Raw genomic sequence first — 12,699 nt, 5'->3', positions numbered from 1 at the left:
GATGTTACGCAGCTGGAAGCGGCAGGTTAGGGCTAGAGATTGGATGTGGGGGACGAAGGAGAGAGAGGAGTCAAGGGTGACACCCAGACAACGGAGTTGGGTGACAGAGGAGATGGTTGTATTATTAACCACGATAGAGAGGTTGTGGTGAGAGGGGAGCCTGGGGGGAGGGAAGACAATTAGTTCAGTTTTTGAGATATTAATTTTGAGAAAGCGCAAGGACATCCAGGAGGAGGTTTACAGAGAGGCAGTCAGATACATGAGAGAGGAGAGTGGGAGAGAGATCAGGAGAAGATACGTAGAGCTGAATGTCATCAGCATAGAGGTGATACTGAAGACCGTAGGAGGAGATGAGAGTCCCGTGGGAGGAAGTGTAGAGTGAGCCTATAGTAACCAGTCAGATTCTAGTTATCATTTATTTAGTACATTCTACAAAATGACAGCTAGAATCTGATTGGTTGCTATAAGCAACATCTCCACTTTCTGAATCTTGCAGTTCAGTAAATATACCCCCCAGGAGTCTAGCTGAGTAATACTTATCACTTATTGCTAATTTAAACCAATAGGAATTTTTCTATTGCTGCTTATTGCAGTGATAGAAAACTAGTTATATCGCTGATTGTTAATAACTAGGCCCATAGGTCTGTTTCTTTCTACCCTAGTAGAAAGGAATCAGAGGTGATAGAGGCTAATTCAATACAGCAATTTATTATGCTTGGGATAGACATAAGGATATCCTTACAAAGAACTACAGATCAAACAGGGTTTGATGTTATTATAGGTTAAAAAATGGGCTGACTAGAAGGGCCAAGTGTTTCTTATCTGTGTCAAATTCTGTCTCTTTGTTAATTTATTTGCTCTTAAATCTCACTGCTTATTGATTTATTCTCTAACTCTCACTCTTCATGATTTTATTCATTCTCCAGCTTCTCTTCAGCTTCTCTCTTTTCACCTCTCTGGGCAATATTTAGAGTTAGCATTTTGCAGCTTTATTTTTAGCACTGCAATTTAGAGTTGAGTGTGAGCTGTCTGTACATTTGAAATTTCCCCCCATTAATGAAGCGCTACATGTTGTTGCAAGTTGCATAATTACATATTCTGTCTGTATTCACTGCAGACTCTAAATATTTTTTATATTTTAAGTTCTCTTTCCAATCTCTCTCCTGTGCTGTGTATCAATGATTTACCAGTAATTCACTTTACTTCTCCTTTCTCTGTATCTTAATTGCTTTTCTCTTATTGTCTGTTCCTCTCTCTCTCAGCTGAGTCACTTCTTGTGTTTCCCGAACACTCTTTCTGCTCCTCTTTCCTTTTGCTCTGCTTCTCTCTGACTGCTCTACCATAACTCACTGCCGTTTCCTTCTAACAGATTCTCATTATCTCACCAAAATGCTGCTCTCTCTTCAGCAAATCCTTCCTTCTCCCTCAATGGCTTTTTTTGGCTTGGCCATGCGCTGGACATCCGCTGCTTATGCATGCCACATGCTCCTAACTGGTTGTAGGCTTGCTCTGGTCATGTGTGTCATACATGCCTCAACATACACTATATGGAGAAAAGTATTTGGACGCTTGACCATTACACCATCAGGGACTGTAATGACATTGTATTCAAATACATATACTTTAATAAGGAGTTGGTCCCCCTTTACAGCGATAACAGCTTCCACTCTTCTTGGAAGGCTTTCCACAAGATGTTGGAGTGTTTCTGTGGGAATTTGTGCCCATTCATTCTGTGGAGCATTTATGAGGTCAGGCACTGATGTTGGACGTGAAGGCCTGGTGCGCAATCTCCATTCCAGTTCACCTCAAAGGTGTTCGCTGGGGTTGAGGTCAGGGCTATGTACGGGCCAGTCAAGTTCTTCCACATTGAACTCATCAAACCATGTCTTTGTTGTCCTTGCTTTGTGCACTGGGGTGTTGGTGACTTTTACGCACTATGCGCCTTAGCAGTCGTTGACCCCACTCTGTGATTTTACGTGGTCTTCTGCTTCGTGACTGAGTTGCTGTTGTTCCTAAATGCTTCCCATTTCTAATAATATCACTTACAGTTGACCGTGTAATATCTAGCAGGGATGAAGTTTCACAAACCGTCTTATTGTAAAGGTGACATCCTATCACAGAACAACGCTTGAAGTCACTGAGTTCTTCAGAACGACCCATTTTATATCACAAATGTTTGCAAATGGAGACTACATGACTAGGTGCTTGATTTTATACACCTCTGGCAACGGGTCTGATTGATACACCTCAATTCAATAATTAACAGGTGTTGCCAAATACTTTCCATATAGTGTATAAGAGCTGACAGTCTCTATTCATAGCGTGTTCCAACTGTCAGTGGTTTGCAGCTATTTTAAAAGACATATTTACCTCCTTTCACCAGGACCTGCCTTTCCAAAGGCAGGGTCCTGTGCAATATCCATCCATATAGAACTAGAGGGGGCATACTATGGTTACTATCATTGTCTCCTCTTACATCCCTCCGTGGATCACTCTCTATCTTTTTTTCCCAACGTATCCATGTTATTAATTGTAGACGACCGGGAGAGCAAAGCATAAAAAAAAAAGTAACTTTACACCTGGGCAAAACCATGTTGCATTGGAGGGGGAGGTACATTTCAAATATGGAGACAGATTTATAGTTCGGGTAAGGCATGTCCTAGATCAACTTTAAATTCCAGTATAAAAATAAAGCTAGCAAGTATTTGTGTGCTAGATGAAAAAACAACCAGTATTTAACTTATGTGCAAAATAATAAACTAATTAGCACCCCTTGCATTGTAAAATGGTTTGGCCTAAAGAACTTTTACTTATTTTTTCACCTTACTTTCCTTAATGACTCAGGCCCTTCATCTCTCCAAGTTACTAGCCACACTGGAAAATGTTTCACTTTATATAAATGTCCTTCTCCTATTTATATTTTTTTTATATTTATTTGTTGCTACTAATAACTGTAAGAGGTGCTACCCTTCATCCTCAAATGGAGCATACTAGAAACAAGAAAGAAATAGCAAGTTCATTACTAGAATGTATATAGACCCCCTCGGTTCTCTCCGATCCTCTCTGATTCTCTCTACCTGGTTCTCTCTCTTCACACCCCCTCTCTGGATCTTCTTCTCCAGTTCTCCTCCCCTCTCTGTGTCTCCTCTCTCACCTCTCTCTGGTACTGTCCTCTACATCCTGTCTGGTTCTCTTCCTCGCACTCCCTCTCCAGTCTTCTTTGGTTCTCTGTATAATTCTCTTTCCTACCACACACTCTCCGACAAGGCTGCCATCAGGGGGTTATGGGGACACAGGTGTAATGTGAACGGACAGACTAGGGGAAACTTGTCTGTCTCACCATCTTTATTTTTATTTTATTTTTTTCCAACTGCGATGCAGCACGTTACCCGGGAACAGCCACAGCACTGGATGCAGCAGGATCTACAGGGGAAAGGATCTGTAGATCCGATCCTCTCCTGCCCTCTCCAAAGCATGTGTCTGCCCCTCATCCACTGACATCCAATCTCATGTGGGGTGAGTAAGGCTCTTACTGTAAATTTAATGGTCAGGTTGGAGATATTCATTTATTAGTAGGGACATCTAATTGGAGGGACAATTGATTTAATGGTGGGGACTATTACATTTAATAGTGGGGTCATGGTAGTGCCTATTCATTTAAAGTGAGGTGGTGGAGTGATTTGTTAAATGCTGGGATGGTTTTGGGACTATTAATTGAATGAGATGCTGCGTTTGGTGAGGTGGGTTATTTATTATTATTATTCATTAAATGTGAATGCTTTTATTTTATGTTGGGTTGGTTACAGGGAGAGAGGCATAATTATTAAATGTGAGTACTATTGATTTAGTGTCAGGGCTGGCAGGATGAGAAAGAGGCTTATAGGGTTAACTCATTCCAAGACTTTCATGTATCATGTACCTATGCTTTTTACAAACAGGGTCCCAATCTTTCATGATCCAGACAAGCAGCAGCTAAGCTTAGGACACAAAAAGCAGCAGGTGGTAAAAGCAGCAAGAACAGGTAGGAGAGAGCAGGACAGTCTGACAAATGTCCTGGTTCTGGTGGTGCAGTCCCAGTTTTGGGTGCTGTCCCTGCCTGGTATGTCCTGCTTCACATTGTATTGTTCGCGAAGGGGGAGCTGCGGGCACATAACATTAGTGCCGCAACATTGACCATGTATATTAAGTGGATGGGAGGGGGTTGGCATGTGGTAGGTTTTTGGGATGAGTGATGAGGGTGTGCCAAAATCATATTTTGAGGGGGGATGGTCTGTTTCATTTATACTTGGCCCCACAATTTCTGTTGGCAGCTCTGTTTCTCCCTTTCTCCAGCAACTCTTTTACCTTAACTATGGGCCGTAGCTCCTCTACTCTGAATATCAGAGCCGCAGATCTCTTTGGAGCATTGTGGATGTAATCACACGATACCACTTAAAGGGGAAGCTGCATCACATTTTTTTTAATTGCAGTGGGTCAGTGGTTTTACCATAAAATCAGCTGTTCCCAAAGGCCAAAGGAGCCACCAAAGCCATGAAGTGCCGGAAACTGTTGAAATGCGTGGCATGTACAGTAGTACCCCTTGTAAGCCAGCCCTCTCTTTACCTGCGACACAGGTTCCACTGAACAACCGTGAACACCACTGTTTACATGTTATAAATTTTTTGTGTAATTATACCCTATATATTATTATTGTTATTATTATAATTTATTTGTTAGGCCCCACAAGGTATCCGCAGCGCCGCACACAGTACTAACAGTAGACTATACAGGGTGAAACCATACAGAACAATGAACAAAAAGTACCAATACTTCAGAAACTCCGGCTAGTCATATGCAGTAAAGACGGAGCGGAAGAACAGTTATGGAGACAGGAGGGGAGGGGGCCCTGCTCATACGAGCTTACATCCTAAGGGAGGGTAAACAGACCAGGCACAAGAGGAGCCAGTTGAGGCAAGAGGAGAGAAGGGAGGACGAGCTAAAGGGAGGAGATGGGGGTTAAGTAGATGGTTGGTAGGCTTTGAGGAAGAGGTGAGTTTTGAGTGCACGTTTGAAGGAGCACAGAGTAGGAGAGAGACAGATGGAACGAGGGAGGTCGTTCCAGAGAAGGGGGGCTGCACAGGAAAAGTATTGGATTCTGGAGTGGGAAGAGGTGATAAGGGTGGAGGAGAGGCGGCGGTCGTTGGCCGAGCGCAGGGAGCGGGCAGGAGTGTGAATAGAGAGGAGGTTAGAGATATAAGGGGCAGTAGAGTTGGAGAGAGCCTTGGAAGTGGTGGTGAGGAGTTTGAAAAGGATTCTGTAGGGGAAGGGGAGCCAGTGTAAGGCAAGGCAGAGAGGGGAGGCAGAGGAGGAGCGGCGTGAGAGGAAGATGAGTCTTGCGGCCGCATTGAGTATAGAGCGGAGGGGGGAGAGACGGGAGTGGGGGAGGAGGAGGTTACAATAATCAAGGCGGGAGATGATGTGTGCGTGGATGATAGTTTTGGTGGCATCCTGAGAGAGAAAAGGACGGATGCGGGCGATGTTATGTAGTTGGAAGTGACAGGCTTGGGCAAGGGAATGAATGTGGGGGGCAAAAGTGAGAGAGGAATCGAGGGTGACACCCAGGCAAGTTGGGTGACAGAGGAGATGGTGGTGTTGTTGACGACAATAGAGAGGTCATCGTGGGATGGGAGTCTGGGCGGAGGAAAGACAATGAGTTCATACTTTATTCATATGTGCCATTTCTATACCATACCAGACAACGGGGTCTCTAATTAATTATGTTATTTTAAATTGGTGGTTATTTTGTAGGGTACTCCACCTATAATGTATTTTCGTTTTATAACGAAAATACATTATGGGACACAAAAGCCATTTTAAATGTGTCTACAACTTAGACACATTTAAAATGGCTTTTTGTGTCCCACATACTAAATACAAAACTGTGATTGATACTTAAGAACATATTTGGGCAGCATTGTGGCTAAGTGGCTAGCACTTCTGCCTCACAGCACTGGGGTCATGAGTTCAATTCCCAACCATGGCCTTATCTGTGTGGTGTTTGTATGTTCTCCCCGTGTTTGCGTGGATTTCCTCCGGGTGCTCCGGTTTCCTCCCACACTCCAAAAACATACTAGTAGGTTAATTGGCTGCTAACAAATTGACCCTAGTCTCTCTCTCCATGTGTGTGTATTAGGAAATTTAGACTGTAAGCTCCAATGGGGCAGGGACTGATGTGAGTTCTTTGTACAGCGCTGCGGAATTAGTGGCGCTATATAAATAAATGGTGATGATGATGATATTTGGCTCACATACACATATAGATAAACTATTTAATAGTTCTCAGTTTACTGATTCTGTAACTTCCAATAACAGGACAAAGGGATGATCCTACCATTAACCAGAAAACTAGACAGGGAGGGTTAATGTAAGCAGAGTTCTACTCTAAAACAGAAAGGGTTAATGTCAGTGTGGGAAGTGCTTCTGTAACATTGTCACTGATGAGAGAGAGGTACAGAGAGAGTTAATGTCAGTGTGGGAAGTGCTTCTGTAACATTGTCACTGATGAGAGATCAGTACAGAGAGAGTTAATGTCAGTGTGGGAAGTGCTTCTGTAACATTGCCACTAACCAGAAAGAGGGAGTTACTTTAAGTCACTCTCCAAGGCGACCAGGGCAGAAGGCAGTTTGAAAAGACCACAGAGAAAGGGAGAGAAAGAAAGATTGGGGCTTCTATAAGTGATCAGAGAAATCACAGACACTGCTTAACTGAGAGACAGTAACTGAGCTTGCTGACAGAAACTGGAAAAAGACATTGGAGGAACAGAAAGTGATAAACTGATTTAGGGATTTTAACACAACTGCTGCACAAGAGTCAGGTCTGAAAGCAATCTATACAGATACATACAAAGGAAAGGAATGGCTGTCACTGATTCCGGGATATAGGCTAAGGAACTAGATATTGGTAAGTCATGGCATATACTGTATATGTACAACGCATTGTGGAGACAGCAGTGTTAGGGGCACACTACACCTTACTATTTGGGGCATGTCATGTAATACTGATAGTCCAGCAGTACCAGATCATGGTGACATAACTGGCAGAAAGAGACAGTATGGGGAGGAATAGTGAGCTAGTCTGTCTGGTCTCAGTATTCCGAGAGCTGCCCTTCCGGGAATTCATGTATCGCACAGACCAGGAACCTGTAGAGCTCAATCTCCCCAGGGTCACCAGAGCAAGGAGCAACTCACAGTAATACATGTGTATACACAAAAAGTACTACCAAGTACATTTCTATCGAGGTGCCCTGAGCTCTATCTCACAGGACTGCAGAGTGACCTGCTGATGCTTTGACAGGTCATCTAGATCTATCCTAGCATTCTATCCCTGAATAATCAGCTTGAGTCTGTACCTGTACACAGATTTCCATCTAATTTAGCAAAATCGGAGGCTGCCAACTGTCCTTAGTTTACAGGGACAGTCCCAGGGTTTAATGATTTGTCCCTCTAAAATGTTGTTTTCAATATAAAAAAAAAAATCACAGCAAATTGTCCCTAAAACAATTTTGAAATGTTGGCAAATATGGATAATGTATCTTAAAGTTAGTGGTTTTGTGCAATGTATTATGTATACATTATGTATAATATTGTTTTATGGTAATTGAAATATTTCCCACTAATTCTTTATTATAATATGTTGGTAGGTAGATGTCTGCAGTTGCCTATATTTCTGTCTATATTTCTGCTAACAGTGAAGTTTAATGTGTAATTAAAGCCTGTGCTTGGCATGTAGGATGGACATGTATAGAAAATGTAATGTTTTCCTGAAATAACAGCTGTCCTAACACTTTTTATATATTATTTTTGTTTATGATATGTTGCCATTCGTATTCTGCAGCACTGTACAGGGAATATGTAAGTCATTCTCTGCCCTATTGGAGATTAGTGGCTTGACGTGGACTAATAAGTATTGGCAAACAAAGCAAGCAAGCCTACATTCATTAGTGCACACAAAGTAAATAAAAAATTATTTGCTTAGCCTAATAATGTCACTTTGGATTACAGCATTCTGTTGGCGACTTGCAATTGTTTTATATATTGATGAAAGGTCCATGCTAGGCTAGTTTTGGTGGCCAGGTGCAGAGCACACAAAGCAGGGCACTAATATTTTTAAAACTCCAGTCCTTTTGCAAATGCCAGATTGTAGTCGAGGTAAAAGAGTACAGGTATTCTGTACATCATATCAAATTATTTCTGATTGGTTTTATTGAACTCTATTCTCTCTTTGCATTGGGTCTACCACAGATAACCTTTGACACTGACTGTTTAGAACAGGTGTAATAGAGCTAAACAACTATATAGAGCACCACATTTCACTAGAGTGCCTGGACACACAGGCAGTCTATCTTCCATCAAGTTCGCATTATAATCAGTCATTTGAATGTAAGGTAAACATAGTAGTAACATTGATATGAGACCATTAAGAACACAAGGCCTGACTCATTAATGTACAGTACTTTGTGTATAATGTGCACAATTATTCTGCACATGCACGGAAGCGGACCATAAGCCATAGAATGCAACAACATTCAATTCATCTTCGAGAGAGCAAAGGACCCTTACTACAGCTTATAATTTCAGGGGTGAAACATCGCGGGAAAGGGGCTTATGCCCATAGTCAGTGTACAATAAGGCTGTGCCAAGCTGGAGCACACGAAGCAGTGTCAAACTTTGGGCATTTCAAAGGTACGTGATTTTAGTCGTATCACTTGCGCCAGCTACAGGTCTAGTCTAAGTGCCAATTGCTAGTGATGATGTAGCATATGCATGCTAGAACATGTGTTTGCAATCAGGAGCGACTGTAAAAAAAAATGATGTACATTAGACAGTAATTACATCCTGATAAATGTATTTCATGGAAACAAAATATATATAAAAAAAAACACTTTTTCTTATTTTTTTATTGTTTTGTCATTAATGAATGAATTAATAACAGGTGACATTATTTGATATTTTTTTCTGTGCATTCTTTTGTGACTTGATATTGCACATATGTATTGGACATATCCTGCAGTGTGTTGTCTGATAGAGCAGAGTGGATCTAGACCCGTATTCATCACCAGACGTATCTTCACATCCGCTCCTTGGTGAATACTGATGTGCGTATACATAATGCATTTGCGTTAATAAAATAAAAAAAAACACATTACATTGGTTTTGTGTTTGGTGATGAACCAGGCACACAGTGTCTACTTTCCCAACAAATGAGAATGAAGGACAAATATGCTACAGGCTGTGTTTATTTTCCGCCATCTTACTGGGTATCCATTACCTTTTGTAACACTCTATTAGAGCCATGTTATGTTTTGTGTTCAACTAATGGAACACAATAGAACATAGACTGAGAAGGGGACCCGTTGGGTGTTCAGGTCCACACGTGGACTAGAAGTTAAAGCCACCTTTAGGCTTTGTGGTCACAGGCAGTTGTACATCCACCCATGTTACACTGTCTGCGTTCAACAGAGGATGAATAGTGATCTATTGATCAATTTGAGGAACACTTTGACTATTCTCTCTGAACAGAACAAAAATAGAACTAGTTGCATACAGGCTCTCAGCAGTATTTGGAGGAAGTGCATTGAATACAGCCAATGTGTACCCTATACTGATCAATAATTATTTTGCACATATAAACCATTTGAAAAGAGCTTTAAAAAAACAAACCACAAATAAAGTCACATCCACTATTTTGCAAAGCCAAACATATTCTAGTTTTAAACAGCACACATTAAGCACCACTGTACAGTACAATGTTTTCATCCCTAATTCGGGTGTCAGGTCCTCTTTAATACCATCCGTCCTAGGAAGAATAAAGGGTTTTGAAAAGGAATAATAATTTCACTAGTCTTGTCCTATAAGATTTCTAGATAACAACATTTTTTTTTTTAAAGCAAGATCAGACAATTTCTTGTCATCTTATAACTCAGCATGGTTGTCACATTTTAACATGCATTTCTTATATAAAATAAATATGTTTTATCACATGCAATAATGGCTGACTACAGGAAACTTATTATAATAGCATATGAGAAGTGTTAATCCCACCCAGTTTGCGCTTATTTGGTTTCAAAGACCTAAAATAACAGGACATGTGCAATAGCCTTTTATCATCCCCAAATACTGGAAACTTGTTTAGAATTAAAAAAACAAACTAATCTGATAGCTAAATTTAGCTGTACAGACAAATAAGAAACCATGAAAACGTAGATTGCAGCCTTCTATGGATTCTGCAGCCATTTTTATGTGTGAGCGAAAGAGATTTGCAGGTTCCATACCACAGAAATGGAGGAGTCTGGGAAAAACTGTTTCAGTGTGCAGTTGCCCGTGCTCCACTAAGGGGAGGTAGCAAGCCACTGACAAGTTACAGGTGAACTGGGATTGCTGCTTTAAGCTGACGCAAGCAGGATACATCACTTCTTTTTAACTTAATGTATAGTTTGGCAGATATTTTCTGCTGCTAGACCTACAAACATGCATTGTGTAATTTTCCAGCGTAATATGTCATTTTGTCATAGTGTTCTAAGCTGTATGTGCATTTTGCAATGCACTTATCACCTTCCGGTCAATCATTTTTCAGTGTACCAATCTGTACTCATGTAATAACACCTTAGTCTGGTTGAGACATTGCAGCTGCATGCATGAAGAAATAATCTTCCTGTATTTTCATGTGAAATATGAATTCGAAGAACAGAAGAGGAAAATAGTTTGTGATGTGGGATAGTAGTTGTGTATTTTATACTGGACCGGAAGTGTATAAATATCAGACTGGTTGAAGACAAATGTCACCTTGTTGATAGGTCACATTAAGAAACAAATGAGGCGTTTACTTACCTTAAGGTAAGATAAACCAATCACATACAGAATTTTGCATTTGTTTGTCAACATTAAAAATAACATCAAGGGTCACTTTACCTCTGAACCTATACATGTTACACACTAGCAACACACATAGGATAATATAATCCTATTCACTAATAACATTACCATAACTATATCTGATGGACTGATATGCAAAATACCTAATGTGCTTAGAGACACCTGCACTATCAAATATTTTCACAAACACTCTGTTGAACTCTATTGTAAGTTTAAGAACCGGATAGACACATTTTGGAGCCACTTAATGAATTTAATTATATAGATCACACCCATAATTTAGGAGAAAGAGGGATTTAGATCCAAAACAGGGACTGTTCTCCAAAAGCTGGAGGAATGCTTCAGTACATTTATGTGCTCCACAACACAGGAAAAGAACAAGCATTGAGAATTGGAGTAGAATACTTTTTTAGTAAGTTTTACAGGACAGGGAATCTGTGAGGAAAACAAACAAATAAGGACACACTTTAAAAAGCAGGAACTGTTCACGTAATTAGACATAGTTGGCAACTATATGTAGGTGGTGACGGTTATGCCCGTGGCTTCCAAGAAAGCTTATAATGCTGTTATCAGAATGCTCATATTAGCTGTGCAGGATGGCTCAGTGTGAGATGAAAGACTGGGATTCCAAGAAGCCCACTCCTCACCCAGCCTCATTCACTCACTGTACAATGACACTAGTAAATGATGGCACATGATCTGTGGAACACTAGAGCATTGTGCTCTTGTTGCTCTGGATTCCGGAAGGAGGTTTGGAGTCATTATGCTATGTAGGTGGCTTCACAACTTACCATTATCTAGTTTTGTCCACAGTTGTTTCATAGGAAAGGGGCTCTTTTTATATTTTATCGCAGTCATTGGACTACATAAAAGCCATTCAGGGTGAGATCAGGATCAAATCACCAGTTGGACACCCATGATGTTTTACGAATGATAATGACAATATATCAAGAAACTCACACTGTTCTGTTGTATCCTAAGCTAAAGGGCAGTTCTATAGGGAATGTGGTATCCTGTAATGTAAATTAGAAGATATTGGAAGCCATTAATGACTTTAAGAACCATAAAAAGTCCAATTTGATAAACCTTCTTCAGGTTACAGAATAATGAAGAGACTTCAAATGTTTTTTTTATATATAATTCATTATTCCTTCTACTCCAAAAACTGAGTAATATTTTTACAGTACTTAAAACAAAAAGCCAGGGAAATATTGGTAATAATGTTGGGCGAATAAAGTAATTAAAAAGTAACTGAAAATAAGAACAAATGTAAGGAAGAGCTGTACAGTTTGCTTATATACTCACCATGTTTATATGTGTATCTCCAAAGGCTACAAGTGCTTTATGCGCACACAAGATCCATTTCTATCTGTGCATTTGTGTCACCTCGTTGATTTCACAAGTGTTTCATCATGTAATCATTAGAAAAATCTATCAGCAGTAGCTGGCAAACCATATATATCAAGTGCCTCTTTTCCCCATGCTGGTTAGTATTGTGAATAGCCAAAATGTTTGACCCGAGAAAGAAAGAAAAGATTAACCATTGAGACATTGTGCCTCAGTTTTACCAATGGCGGCTGTGTGTATGCCTTAAAAGCTAAATGTGTGGCTATAAGTTTCCTTAGCCAAGGAGAGAACTATCAGACTTGGTTATAGCCAAAACAAATGGAACTTATCTTACTTCCATATACAGCAAGGATTCACTTCCATCATTTGTTGGTATTCTTTGAGACAGTGATGTCTGTATGATTTCCATCTCCATTTACCTGATGGTTTGCCTAAAAAAACC

General features: G+C 40.4%; 1 protein-coding gene across 1 annotated transcript in view; it reads left to right on the top strand.

Annotated features, from left to right (window-relative positions):
- The first annotated feature begins 6,581 nt into the window (after nt 1–6,581).
- The window catches only part of FES (FES proto-oncogene, tyrosine kinase), a 104,888-nt gene continuing 98,770 nt past the window's right edge, over nt 6,582–12,699 (top strand). The window contains exon 1 of the mRNA XM_075207832.1: nt 6,582–6,939. The gene's annotated coding sequence lies outside the window, so the exon portion shown is untranslated. The remainder of the gene's footprint in view (nt 6,940–12,699) is intronic.

Source organism: Mixophyes fleayi, chromosome 4, assembly GCF_038048845.1.
Source record: "Mixophyes fleayi isolate aMixFle1 chromosome 4, aMixFle1.hap1, whole genome shotgun sequence".
Classification (NCBI taxonomy): Eukaryota; Metazoa; Chordata; class Amphibia; order Anura; family Limnodynastidae; genus Mixophyes; species Mixophyes fleayi.
This window is presented reverse-complemented; position numbering and strand designations above follow the sequence as displayed.